The following is a 13,194-nucleotide window of genomic DNA, read 5'->3' as shown; positions in this document are numbered from 1 at the left end:
GCAGAGAGGAGTGCTTATTTCCATGGAATATTGTTCACTTTAGAAACTTCCCCTGGTTCTGCAATATTATTGCATAAGAGTTGCTACAGTCAGAGCACATTTTAATATTACACATGACACACAATTTAAGTGTCTCAGATTTTTGTGGTGAGTGGCCAGATTCTGTCTTCCAACAAGCTCCAACATTACATACAGAGATACATTTCTTACTCAGCATCTACACACAGGAGTGTGCCCTCTTCCCAGTGCCCCAGGACAACACTGCCCCTCTTCCCTGTACCCAAGGACAATACTGCCCTACAGGCACACTATGGTTTATTACCTGCCTTACATATATACCAAAGATCATCTCCTACCAGCATGTCCTATTCTGGAATATTAGAACTGTTACCTGTTGGAATCATGAGCCTTGAGAAATCTTACAACATGCACCCGCTAGATAACCTCTCGCCCCACTTACACGATGTTACATGTTGTATGTCACTACAACTGCATCATATAAGCCAAGTACAAAGGAATGTATACTAACCTTAAACCCAACTCTAACCTCGAGCCTAGCTCCATTCCTAATTCAAACCCCAATCCTACCCCTTACCTTACACCCATCACTACTCCTTACCTTACACCCATCACTACTCCTTACCTTACACCCATCACTACTCCTTACCTTAGTCCTAAACCTAACAGCTTTTTATGCCCACCCTTACAAATTCCATTTGATGCAGTAGCATGCTCACTGGTGGTAATTTCAATGTAAGTGGCATCTAATGGAAGATTGACGTAGTGGATAATCTGTTTCAGGGGTACACCCTTTCACATTCTGCTGCCCTATGGATCTTATACTGGGGTTCAATATCTTCCTGGACAAGGCCTTCCAGGCAAATTATTGCATGGTGTAGCTTTCAAAACTCTCAAAACTCACCTAGTCCAAATTGACATCCATAAGGATGGTGTTTTCTTCTCTTCTTCCTTGCTATTCCTTTCTCAATGTCCCATCCTCTGACCTCACTCTTTTTTTCCTCAGATGTCCTCAGTGATATTTCTACCTTTCTCTTTAGTGGCCCTACTCATTTCTTCTCTTTGATTACTGTGTCTGCATTTCTACTTTTATTTTACTCTCCCAATCTACCACATCCCTTTCAGAGTTAGGCCTAACTCAACTATCTACCTCCTGAGCAGTTTGAATTCTAAACATCTCTGCAAAGAGCACCCTCGATGGAGCCCGCTGAGCATTACAGCGCTCGTCAAGCAAGGAGCACGGCCTGATGATGATGCAAACCACTTCTGTGGGTGAGGGCATGTGACTCCTAAAGAGGATGCTTCCAGTGTTAGACCTGTAGTATCAACACCAATGACTTGTTGATATACCTAGAGAACAGCACACTCGCAAAGATAATTGAGCAAAGAAAGGGGGGACATGTGCTGGACCACCCAACTTCCACCCACACACGCCTATCGTCTTTGGATGCACTGAGCTCCCCCCTTCCTGTTTGCAAATACCAATTTAAAATTGTGTGCGCCTGAATTATAAGTTGCACAAATTCCACCCAAGCAATCAAACCTCTGCAACTGTATGGACAACTTACGGTTAGAAACTGAATAACATGTATATGCCAATAAATAGGAAGCCTGACTCTTCTAACAAATCATGTCTCATACATCCATGAAACTACCACAAACTTCTTCAGAGTTACCCATAAGCACATGTTTCTGAAATAAACAGCACAAGAGAATCCTTGTGGAAGCTCGTGCAGTCATTAACATCTATTCACAAGTTAAATTCTATTACACCTCTTTATTACTAGACAATACTAGAATCTTTGGTCAAGTACAGTCTCCATTGACTCGGTCATATGCAGTCTCCATTGACTCCTTGCAAGTCACACCTTGTCCATCACAGACTTGGGGACAGATTTATCAAAGTGTTGTGTTGCCCTTGCGGCACGCAAGGTACTACAAGTGCAGCGCGACACTAAAGTCAGATTTACCAAGCCACGCAAGTCCACCTGCATGGCCTTGCAGTGCTTGACAAATTGGGTGTAACACAATGCAGTGCAAGTGACGGCCTTCTGTTACTCTGCCCCGGGGAGGTGTTCCATCAGTAGAGTGTGGTTGTTCCCACGCATCCACCCATGGATTTTGGTGCATTCCCAGATTTACCATGAGTGCTAGACCTGGGAATGTGCCAAAATGTTATGCCTTCTCAGGAGAGGTGTAACGAGGAGAAATATCATTATTTCTCTTCTTTTTCCCCCCTTACTACATGGGCTGCATTCAGCAGCACTCATAAAAAGAGGAATTGTTTTTGTGCAGGAAGGTAGGCAGGCACCCTTGCCCCATGATGCAATGGTGCCTGCATTGTAGCTAGGCAACCAAAAGTGTGGCAGTGCAAGAAGAGGACAGGAATACACCATATAATGTTAAATATGGTGAGCTCATGCCCTCTCCATTTTACTCAGCACATCAAGATGTCTTTCTGTGTTTCTTGTATTATTGATCAATCTAGCCTTTGGTGCCACATTTAGATTCATTATCCTAACAGAGACCTTTCCATGGGCTGTTACTGGGTCCTACTTTAACTGCGTTCTGAACAGCAGCATTTGTGGCGGGTGTAGGATATTCCAGTCCCAAAAAAGTGTGGGATTGCGAAATAGAAAATATCCTGGAACCAAGAAGAACTTTGCAGGATTGACCCCTGCTCAGGTTCCAAGCTCGTTCACAGCCCCCAGACTAGTATTTGAAGGGCAGCGCTACCGCTACTCTGTCCACAGGTTTCAAGATGGTTCATCTGCTCCCTCATGATCGGATGCAGGCATCTCACAAGTATGGTCCTCACCTACTGTCTTCATGCTCAAGCCACTTGCTCTTTATCATTGTTGTATTTACAAGATAGGTCTCTGGGTCATAAGAGCTGATAGACCAAGCTCCAGTCCAAATGGAATCTCTTAAGGCATGGGGTTCGGTGGCCCCAGTGGTCTTCTGTCAGCACCCTTTGCAAATATCTGGGGTTGGATCTGAGTGTACTATCTAGCTCACTGCCGTCTCGCATAGTGCTTTGAAATGACCAGGGCATGAAATATGTATCCTGTTCAAATCACCATAAAATATATCTCTTCTTGTTTCTGCAGTCTGCCCTTGAAAGCTGTTAGATGTGTGGTCTGCTGCTTCCTGCTCTAGAAAACCACACAGCCGGTGGCTTAGAGTCCATTCTCATAATAACACATGAACCAGATCTGTTGATACTTTCGCATTCAGCTGGGGTGAGGTCTAACTCCTGTCTGCAAGTCCTACACCTTAAGATGGCTTCAGAGGCGCTGTATTTACCAATTCATTTATCTGTCCAAAGCCCAACCATTATTTCCACATTGTAAATGTTTAATAAATTGTGTTTGAGGATGTTCAAATATATTATACTTTTTGTAAATACAGGCCCTTTGCGCAAGGGCACATATTTTACATCGATGCACCTAATTTTGATGTACAAGTGTTCAAGTATGATAAGGACATACACTCTACTCTGTATGATGTCTGATTGGAACACAATAATGTTTCTATCTAATAAATGCTATTGTGTAGTTTTTCAGGATCTATCTCCTCAGGGATCTTCATATCTTGCCAGATCTCTCTGCTTGTTAGTTAACACTTCCAGAAGAATTAACATTTTGGCCTTGTCTTCTCCCTCCAAGTTGTTTTAAATTAACCTCTCCTTGTGTTGTCCCTTCAGGACGTGCTCAAAACTGCTGCTGTCCCCTTGCATAATTTTAACATGAAGAGGTCACTGACCTGCCAAAAGGAATACTCTTTAACTATCTAACAAACCTGTTGGTCTCAGCTCAAAATTATGTTCTATGGTGTTCACTGTGCCCTGTTGAAGCCTTTCTTGGCTCTATGCTGCACTAGCTCATGTTACTATCACTTCACAGACACTAGTGTAACTGGAAACCTAAAACATATTGGGCTTAATTACGATGTCAGGCAGACTTAAGTCCGACAGACACAGCAATTCTAATGCACATACTCCCATTTGTCTATGGGAGCTTGTGCTGCGGCCTTAAACCGGCCGTAGCACAAGCTCAACATAGACAAATGGAAGAACCTGGTCATCCCTGCACCGCGTGGCAGACACCTCAGGGTCTCAAACCGGAGGCTGCAGGGTGAAGGGGGCCCTGCTAGGGGCCCCCAATGTCATTCCGACAGGTTTTCCATGTCGGAAAGCCTGTCAGAAACTGCCATAGGAATCCCTAAGGTGGAAACACCATCCATAGGGATTACATGCCGGTGTCCGACTGGCTGAAGGGGAAAGCCTCTCAGAAACCGACATCGGAACCTGACATCAGAATCCCTACGGTGGAAACGCCATCCATAGGATTACATACTGGTGTCCGACTAGCTGACGGGCTCAAAGAGCCTGTCGTAATCCAGCCAGAATGACCGGACAGTTTCACTTTTGACCGCCTGCATCATAAAGTGGTGGCCGAAACTGAAACTGCAATGAGACTCTGAAAGCCTCCAACCTGAGGACGGAGGCTTTCCGACTCCCATTGTAATGAGGGCCATTGTGGTTAAGAGACCATTCCACTGGATAGCATGGGCAATCAAGGCATGGGCTGCAGGCGTCTTCAAAGTGAGAGCAGTGACAATGGCATGTGGGCATCCTATAATAGTGGCATCAAAGGTGGTGGAGTTGGGTGGATTAAGTGTAGGGCATACATGTATGAATAGTGGGTGGAGTAAACATAAAGCGATGGATGGAATGCTTGAATTAATATCAGCCACTGGCAATTACTCGGGCCACATCCTAGTCCATTGTTATTTTGCACACAATGCCAACTCAGTTTTAACCCGTTCATATGCCTATCAGTCTTGATCATGCTTCAGTAAAGACAGTCCAGACCAAACTGCCAGGCCAGGTCCTCCCCAAGTTGGAACACAAATAGCCAAAGACTAGTTTCATGTTTATTAGGGCTCTTCCATTAAGTTTAGCTTGGTTCCAGTTGCAAAGTGTGTAAGGGAACCATGTCAGGGCACACCTGTCCTACTTATGGCATTGCACTGAAGTATACAAAAAAGTGATGCAACTGGTAATTACTATGGTTGCATCCCAGTCCACTGTTATTTTGCAGACCATGCCACTTCAGTTTGGACCCAGCCATATACAAATCCGGCTTGACCTTGCTCCAAAAGGGACTGTCCAGCCTGAACTAGCAGGCAAGGGCCTCCCTCAACCGGAACACAAGCAACCCAGGACTGGTCTCACCCTTAGTGGGGCTCATCAGTCAGGTGTAGCTTGGTTCCAGTGGCATGGTGTGGACGGGACTCACATCTGGGCATGCCCGTTCCACTTTGGGTGTGGAACTGAAGTACAGGTACATTCCAGCCCAAACTGCCAGGCCAGGTCATTCCTGGACTGTAACAGTGTAACAGTTTTGTGTTCTTGGGGGATATTTGACCTGCTTTGCTGTGGAAGAAGCTTGGACTGCTGCAGTCTGCAGAAAAAGCTGCTCTTCGTGTCGTGGACTCCACTAGGCATGTTCCTGTTTCCCACCCTGCTCTTTGCGGCAGGAATGCATGGTCTCCTGCTGGTCTTGCTGGTTATGTTCTGTGTGGGCCAAACCTATAAGCCTGCTGCCTTTGGTGTACATGTTCTAAGTACAATGAATGTCAGAGTGTGAATACCTCGATTTTTACCAAAGAAGCCACTATTGTTGTTGATCCCCTGACTGTGCGGGTCCCGGACGGCTTCAAACAAACAGGAATTTGAGGAGTTTTTAGGGAATCCCGAAGCGAGTAGGTTCTTTTTATCTGTGTCTCCCCAGAAACAGAAAGTGGTGATGGATTCCATTAAAGGTAAACTGGGCTTGGACGTTGCCCGTTCCCATCAGAGTTTGGAATATGAATAATCTCGCCTGTGGTTCTAAGGTTCTTGTTGGAACATGCTTGGCAGGAGTCACCTAGAAATCTGACCTTTGGAGTTCTGGACCACTGGCGCAGTGCAGGTCCAAGCCGTGACAAGTAGAAAATGCAAAGATCTCTGAGCAAATGAGGATTTCTTTGCCCCTCTGCCAACCATCCTGTGGATTCTGATCTGTCTTCAGGTGATGCAGATGACAGTCTTCAGTCTTCTATCCTTTTACCAAACAATTAGAAGATATTTATCAGAATCCCCAACTGCCAAAAGCAATTTTTCTAGGTATTCCGTTCATGGTGTATCAGAGACATATCAACGATGCTAGGTTGTGAGCCTGGAGGTTTTGTGAGGGTAACCTGGGCAGGCTGGCCTTGGCTAGACCAGAGTGGTCAGTTGCAAGCAGCCCATCCTTCAACTTCTAAGCTGTTGAGATACTTCAACAGCCGAGCGAGTGCCAGTGCAGCCCAAAGTGCTGAGCGAGTGAGTGTACCATAGATCCTATAGAAATGTATAAGTAAGACCTGAGAACCCTGCACAATGCTGCATTTTAAGAGAGAGAGGAAGGAGAAACAAGCATTGACAGTCGACACGACTTTCATGCAGTGAAACATGCAAACAGTGAAATGCACAGAAGGCGTTGTGGTGGTAAAGCTGGTGGTGGCAGTAATAGAAGTAGGGGTGCTGGATGTAGTGGTGTTTAGCTGTAGTGGTAGTAAAAGTAGTAACCATAAGGGCTGCATTGAAGGACAAACACATAAAAAGCCCTTGCAGTCAACAAATATAACAAGGTATGGCTCTCTGTACAAAAATCATGTAGGAGATTGAGAATTAAATTTGTGATGACTGAGTATATTTTTCAGATGTAAAACAGGCCCTCGTGCATTACAAAGCAAACACTCCATAGAATGCAACAAGCAGCCAATATCATGAGGTGAGAAAGAAAGTACACCTTGGGATGAAGCCAGATCCCTCTCTATGTATATTTAAACACATGATAACAGTAACTCCTGCAGACTGCTGGGCTGTCAAGCCAGGGCATACAAACATTTTCTCATATTGCTACATTTAAATAATGCTGTATTTGTGCCAGTGGACCCCACCTCCACTTATTCTGTGTGACCGGGACTCTTTCTGACCTTCCCACACTCCGCGGGAAAGTTGGTCCTCGCTGCAAGATGTGGCCTTGCATAGGTAGTACTTAAAAACTGACTTTGAAATGGGTCAAGCAAGATAGTGATCTCTGTATAACAATGACTGTAAAAACCCTTAAAGCAATCCATGTCAGCAGAATAATCCTTATGTACATTTCACATGTTTTCCTTCACCTTGTTTGCCCTAAGAGTACTTGCTGTTTCCAGGCTGTGTTTTAGTCCATTTGTGTTCCATACAACGTATGACTCTGGTATTGTGCATAGAGTAACTGCGTCAGCTCTAGGTGTCTAAGGGGCATATCAAAAAGGGCTTTATCTCAGCTTTTTTGGCTTTTAAGATAAACTAGCGCCCTATCAGCAACAGGGTGCTAACACGCAAATTTGCATGTTAGCTCCCTTTTACTCTACGCTTCCCCTTGCATCTCTAATGAGATGCAAAGGGGGCGTTCCAGAATAAAATAATAGGAGAAATGTCATTAAGCGACATTTCTCCTATTATCAAGGATATCGCTAACCCTGTTAGAGATAAAAAAAAGCAGCACTAACCACGGTTAACGCTGCTTTTTTACGTCTGGTATTTTTCTGACTTAGCCATGATATCCTATGTAAGGTGGATATCATGGCTAAGTATGTCTATCCCTATCAGCAAGCTATTGCCAAACCTTGTGGGATTATCGCTGTATTTCCAGCGATAACCTCACTATTGGCAGCTTGCGCTCTGAATTTTAGCGCTTTGGAGATAAGCGTGGCACGCTATCTCCGCGATAAAATTCAGAGTTGGCCAGCGATAATTATCCTCACGCTACGCTAAGAGCGTTGAGCGATAATTATCGCCAGCCCTCGCTGATATGCCCCTAAATGAGTTTGGGTTGTGGGTGGGTGTTCTTGAGGTGCATGATTGACAGGGCGTGAGTTAAGGCTGGGGGCAGTGTGAGTTTTTTATAAAGTGGGTCATAAATTGTTCAGAGTTCATGCTCATGGAATCCTTGACCTCCCTGCAGAAGGAACAAAGGGATGGTTGCACGTATACCACTTGTACTTACCACTCTACGGGAAAGTGTGTGAAGGGGTAGACTTAGCCTTTGAAAAGTTGAATGAGCCAAAGGAAAAGAAACTGTGGTGTTCACAGTGAGCGGAATCTGTGCATGAGAGAGCGAGGGAGGGAAGAAGAGGATGGTGAAGCAGAGCCTTCTTCACAGCATTATAGGCTCCTGGGCAAAGCAGTGCACTGGGCCCTGCCCACACACCCGCTCACTCCCAGGAATACAAATATTTAACAGAACATTACTGTTAAATTCTGGCCTGCCTGGGGCCCCCGGGCAACTGCCCAGCATGCCCATGCGTAGACGCACTGTGATGAAGAGGAGGAGACATATGGAAGCACATGCAGAGATGATGAGGAAAGAGATGGAGTGTGAAATATGCAAATAGAGGGATAGCTGAAAGAGATGTGTGGGGAGAAAAAAGGATGCGACTAACAGAGAGAGAGAGACTGCAGATCAAAGTGCTGTGAAGGGGGTGCAGGAATCACTGGGACAATTCCCCTTGCCCAGACCTTTTTAATATTTACTTCAGTCTCATATTTTCAGAATTCAAACTTTTCAATTCTAATTATTCACAATAATATGTGCATAATGTGCAAAACCACTTTCAGGTGAAAAATCACAATTTACGCAATGCATGCAGGATTGTATTATCACATCTAGTAACAAATCATCCTTTGTGCCACATCACCAGGAGCATGGAAACACATAATTCAACTTTACAAGCAAAAAAGCATTTATATGTACAATTGCATTTCAGTATAAACCTGCAGCCTGGTGGAACATCAGCCGGAGTATAGAAACACTTTAGGTTCAAAAACGCATCTCAGCAGCAGAAGCATGAGTAAGATATGGCCCCAGCTCATCATCTTCCTTGGTCTCACGCTAGATAGGAAACGGTAGAAGCTCTCATGGTTTGGACTAGGTGTCCCACTCCATCTTCATGGAACTTCTCCTTGAGACTGGAAGGAGTCACTCTGCTCTCAATGAGCTCCATTCAATTAAGACAGACCACACTTAGGCTATTTTCCACTGCCTTTCAAATTCTCTTTAGCACCATCCCCTGCAAAGTCCAGGCCTTCCTTCTTCATTACTTAGATGGCTAATCTTGACTTCTTTAACCAGTGTCATGGCCTTGCCTCTCTATACAAAGCTCTTGCGGTTGCTTGCTTGAGCAGAGACACCTCATCCACAGAGAAGTGCTTCAAATACTGTCTTTTATCAGAACTCTCAGACTCTCTGGTTGAATTATGATATGACTGCTCTCTGGGGCCCTTCCAATCATTCAAATGGCACAGTCATAGACGGGTGGCCTACGGGCCTTGGTTCTGTTCCCCATAATCTCATGATTGCCTGTAATTTGGGCTTTAATTTTCATTCTCACAAATAAGCAAAATCACATCCATCTGCTTTTACCTCTTGAAGGCACTTTTCTTTCTCCCCATATCCTTTCATAAAAGCATCATTCAGGCCACAATTATGTCCCACTTACACTACTGCAACACCCCCTAGTTAGGTTTTCCAAAATACTTTCTATCCATATTTTATGTGATGCAAAATGATGCAGCCTGTTTCTTTCATTTTATTTCAACTGCATTTATTTATTTATAAACCTACTTCATTTTTATCCTCAGTGGACATATTAACATAACCTTATATCTGGTCTTGTTTCTTTGGATACCTATTGCCAATCACCCCATACTCAAGTGCCAGCGTACCTATGTATGGTCCATTGCAGACATCGCTCCTGCCTTGCCTGGCAGTCACGTGTCCTCAGTCTTAATGGTCAGAGACGGGAATGCACTCCCGCCTTATTGCCATCAACTAAGGATCGGGCTCTATTCTGTAAGAACTTGGATCATCTGTATTTCCCTGAAAGGACCATCTACCCACCTCTCCCAGCGGTTCACTGGCATGAAGCCATCACCAGCACCATCTGTTCCACGCTGACAGCCACGTTTTACCACTATAGGGTGAAGACGGTGGATGGAGCATTGGCCAAGATATATTAGGTCCAAGGCTCCTGCCCTATGAATTTGGGCAGAAACAGAGAAATTGGTCTGTCAGCAGCTTTTCTAGTGAAGAGGCCTAATTTAGAGTTTTGAATATTGTTATGAGGTTAAGGAAGCACTCCTAATTTCACTGCAATTATGTGAACTTTTAACATATTTGTAAATTGACATGGAACACATGTAAAATTGATGTGTATGTTTTTTTCGAATGGTTTAACTTGGGAAACTTTATTTGATGTTGAAAAGTAACAAGACAAACATGACTGTAAAGTAAATGTCATACAATTTATTTGAAAAATTGTTTGAAGAGTATGATTTAGATACATTTGTGGTGTTAATATTAACACCAGTGCACAGTGCACAGTTTAAACAGGTCCACACCTGTTAATAACTTCTAATTTAGAGTTTGGCAGACAGGGTATTCCGTCACAAATATGATGACCTATCCTGTTCTCCAGATCCTCAGCGGGCCCACTCAACTATGAGTTGAGCTGACAGTCAGTTGTCCTATGGCGGTCCCCCTGTCGGCTCCATCATCGGAAATCCTACTCCAACAGCCTGTGGGAGTAACAGCAGTCAAAGTAAGGGCATCCTACTGCCCACCGTATTTAGAGGAGATAGTCTGATGCCACCTTTCTTTTTTCCTTCACATTGTGGGGTCATTATTTTGTTTGTTTTTCTGAAAAAAACTCTTTGGGACATTGTTTCTAAAAAAGAAAAAAAATGGTACGCAGCTGCTTTAAAGGCAGCCATGCAGGAACTTTTCAGTGCCACAGTGGCTCGTTTGGCTCTTTTGACGACAGAGAGCACCGCAGGGCGAGCGCTGCGCTCTTAATTTGGCTGCTAACAGTCCTGTCGAGGCGACAGTGAAGCTGACCTATGCCCAGCTGATGGATGGCGGTCCACCCACTAGGGTCGAAATCCTCATAAAAGAGGAGTGATCAGACTAAATTCAGAAAGTAATGAATGGAAGCAGGACAAGCGTGCCTAAGCCGCATCTTTGTAGTATGGGAACTGTCGTAAGTGGAACTCATTGCAAGAGCAATAGGAAGGCAACATTGAGAAATATTTTTGTGACCAACTGGATTTTTATGATTGTACAGAAATTCAGACACCTTTCATCCCAAGTGAGGATGGGTGAGGAGGCTGTGGTTTCCAGATTATCTACAGTTCAGTTGAGAATCGCCATCATCTGCAATTAATGGAAATCGTATAAGACAACAATGGGAGATGATTCTGCAAAAAACTATGAATGTGCTAAACTTACACATCCTGTGAATTGAATGAAGATTTCTCATAGAAAACTTCCTTCTTTGTCATGTTGTAAACATTGCTTCAGCAGCCTGACTTCGTTTTAGCAAAACTGCATGTTCTAACATATGGTAAGTTTTCTCCTTGTGGTGTTCATTAGCCACAAAAGGCATCAACGTTTCTACAGTCAAGGCCTATTTGTCTGCCATTTCAGCATTCACTTGTCCTTTGGGTCAAGGTTTCTTTCTCAATTTGATTGCCTGGAAGTGTCAAACATCTAAACAACGTACTTCCTTTCACACCTTTTGCAGTTCATTCATGCTATTTTGATCTTATACCGACAATTCCCAGATCTATGGTGTGCATACTTGCGTGTTGCCCTTCCTTACTATGAAAACCAGTCTTTAGTTTCCATTGCAAATGCTAGGAGATTGAGTAAAAAAGTTAATTAACTTCCCACCATACACATCTTTCTACAGGACCATGGTGGTTTTGAGAGTTAGGCTCGCTTTGGTTTCAATGGTGATATCCGACTTATCATATTTATGCTTCCACCCTTCTTTCCTCTGACACATCCATTAATGAAGAGGGTCATCACAGACCTGATCCAGCTACAGCCTTTAGCTTTTATTTATAGAGGATACAGTACTTTATTCTAGATGCTCAGTTGTTCATTGACTCTTTTGGAGCAAAGAGGCAAACCACACAAAAGAATCCCTTGCCCAATGACTGATGATGCCCATTAGGACATGTTCGTGTAGAACAAAACCCCAAGAGGCTTGAACACCCACTAATGCCTGTTGTACACTGCTATGATCCCTGTAAAGCGCTCTGATACCCTAATCGGGTCAAGTTTGCGCTCTATAAATCACTGCAAATAAAATAAAATAAAACGTGGCCCTCAATATGAGTGGCCTGGTAAATGGGCCAGATTTTTCACCAACCTGGAGTTACTGGTAACTCCGGGGTGGGGACAAGCTCATCCAGTACAAGTTGGATCCTAAAGGACCACTTAGAAATGGGGAAATACCGGAAGATTTGTTAATTTTAGGTCCAATCCTCTGGTAATTCCTCATTTTCTCAAGTACTTTTATAGTGACATTTTAGCTGTTTTCACCAATTGAAATCTACAGGTGAAAGTAAAGAGATCTGCGGTGTTACCACAGATTTCGTAACTACCGGTCCCATCAGAATTAAGATAAAGGCACTTACTACATCAATGCTTCTCCCTGCTGATCCTCTTGACAAGCAGCCACTGGTCAACTGATCACACCAAACCTTTGTTAAGCACGACAGTGCATTTGTATAGATGATGTGGTAACAGTTCGGATCTACTGTTCTTAAAGGTGTCTTTATACATGATTGTTGTACAACCTCATCCTTCCGTATTATGTGATGATGCTTGGAGAGTATCTCACAATGAGGAAGCAGTAGTAAGGAATGTTTATTAGAAGAGTAGGCTATTTACTTTGATAATGTTCTTTCTTATAGTTACGGATCTTCTCATAGATTGATGGGTTTTTCAGCTACATTCTATAGAACTTCTGTAAAAAAAAAAAAATTGAACTTGGTGTGTTTTCTGTCTTTTTGCATCTTAATCTCAGTCAAGAAAAATAATGCAGAACTGAAGTCACTTGTGACAGGTGGTGTCATTAAAGGACGATTCTTGATTACCCGTCCTCTTCTCATTGACAATAAATCCGTATTCCCTGTGTACCTGCTGAAGGTTAGCAGAAGTTATCAAAATCTCCGGAACAGATTCAGGGTCTCTCTAACCTTTTACAGGAATGCATTCTTCTAATGAACTGCTTCTAAGTCCATGGCTTTAG

At 43.6% G+C, this 13,194-nt stretch overlaps 1 protein-coding gene across 1 annotated transcript in view; it reads right to left on the bottom strand.

Moving 5' to 3' along the window:
• Positions 1–13,194, bottom strand: part of TYROBP (transmembrane immune signaling adaptor TYROBP) — a 234,721-nt gene that overhangs the window by 159,622 nt on the left and 61,905 nt on the right. The gene's annotated exons all lie outside the window — the stretch shown is intronic.

Source organism: Triturus cristatus, chromosome 7 (genome assembly GCF_964204655.1).
Source record: "Triturus cristatus chromosome 7, aTriCri1.1, whole genome shotgun sequence".
Classification (NCBI taxonomy): domain Eukaryota; kingdom Metazoa; phylum Chordata; class Amphibia; order Caudata; family Salamandridae; genus Triturus; species Triturus cristatus.
Note: the sequence above shows the minus strand (reverse complement) of the source record. Positions and strands in the feature narration are given on the sequence as shown.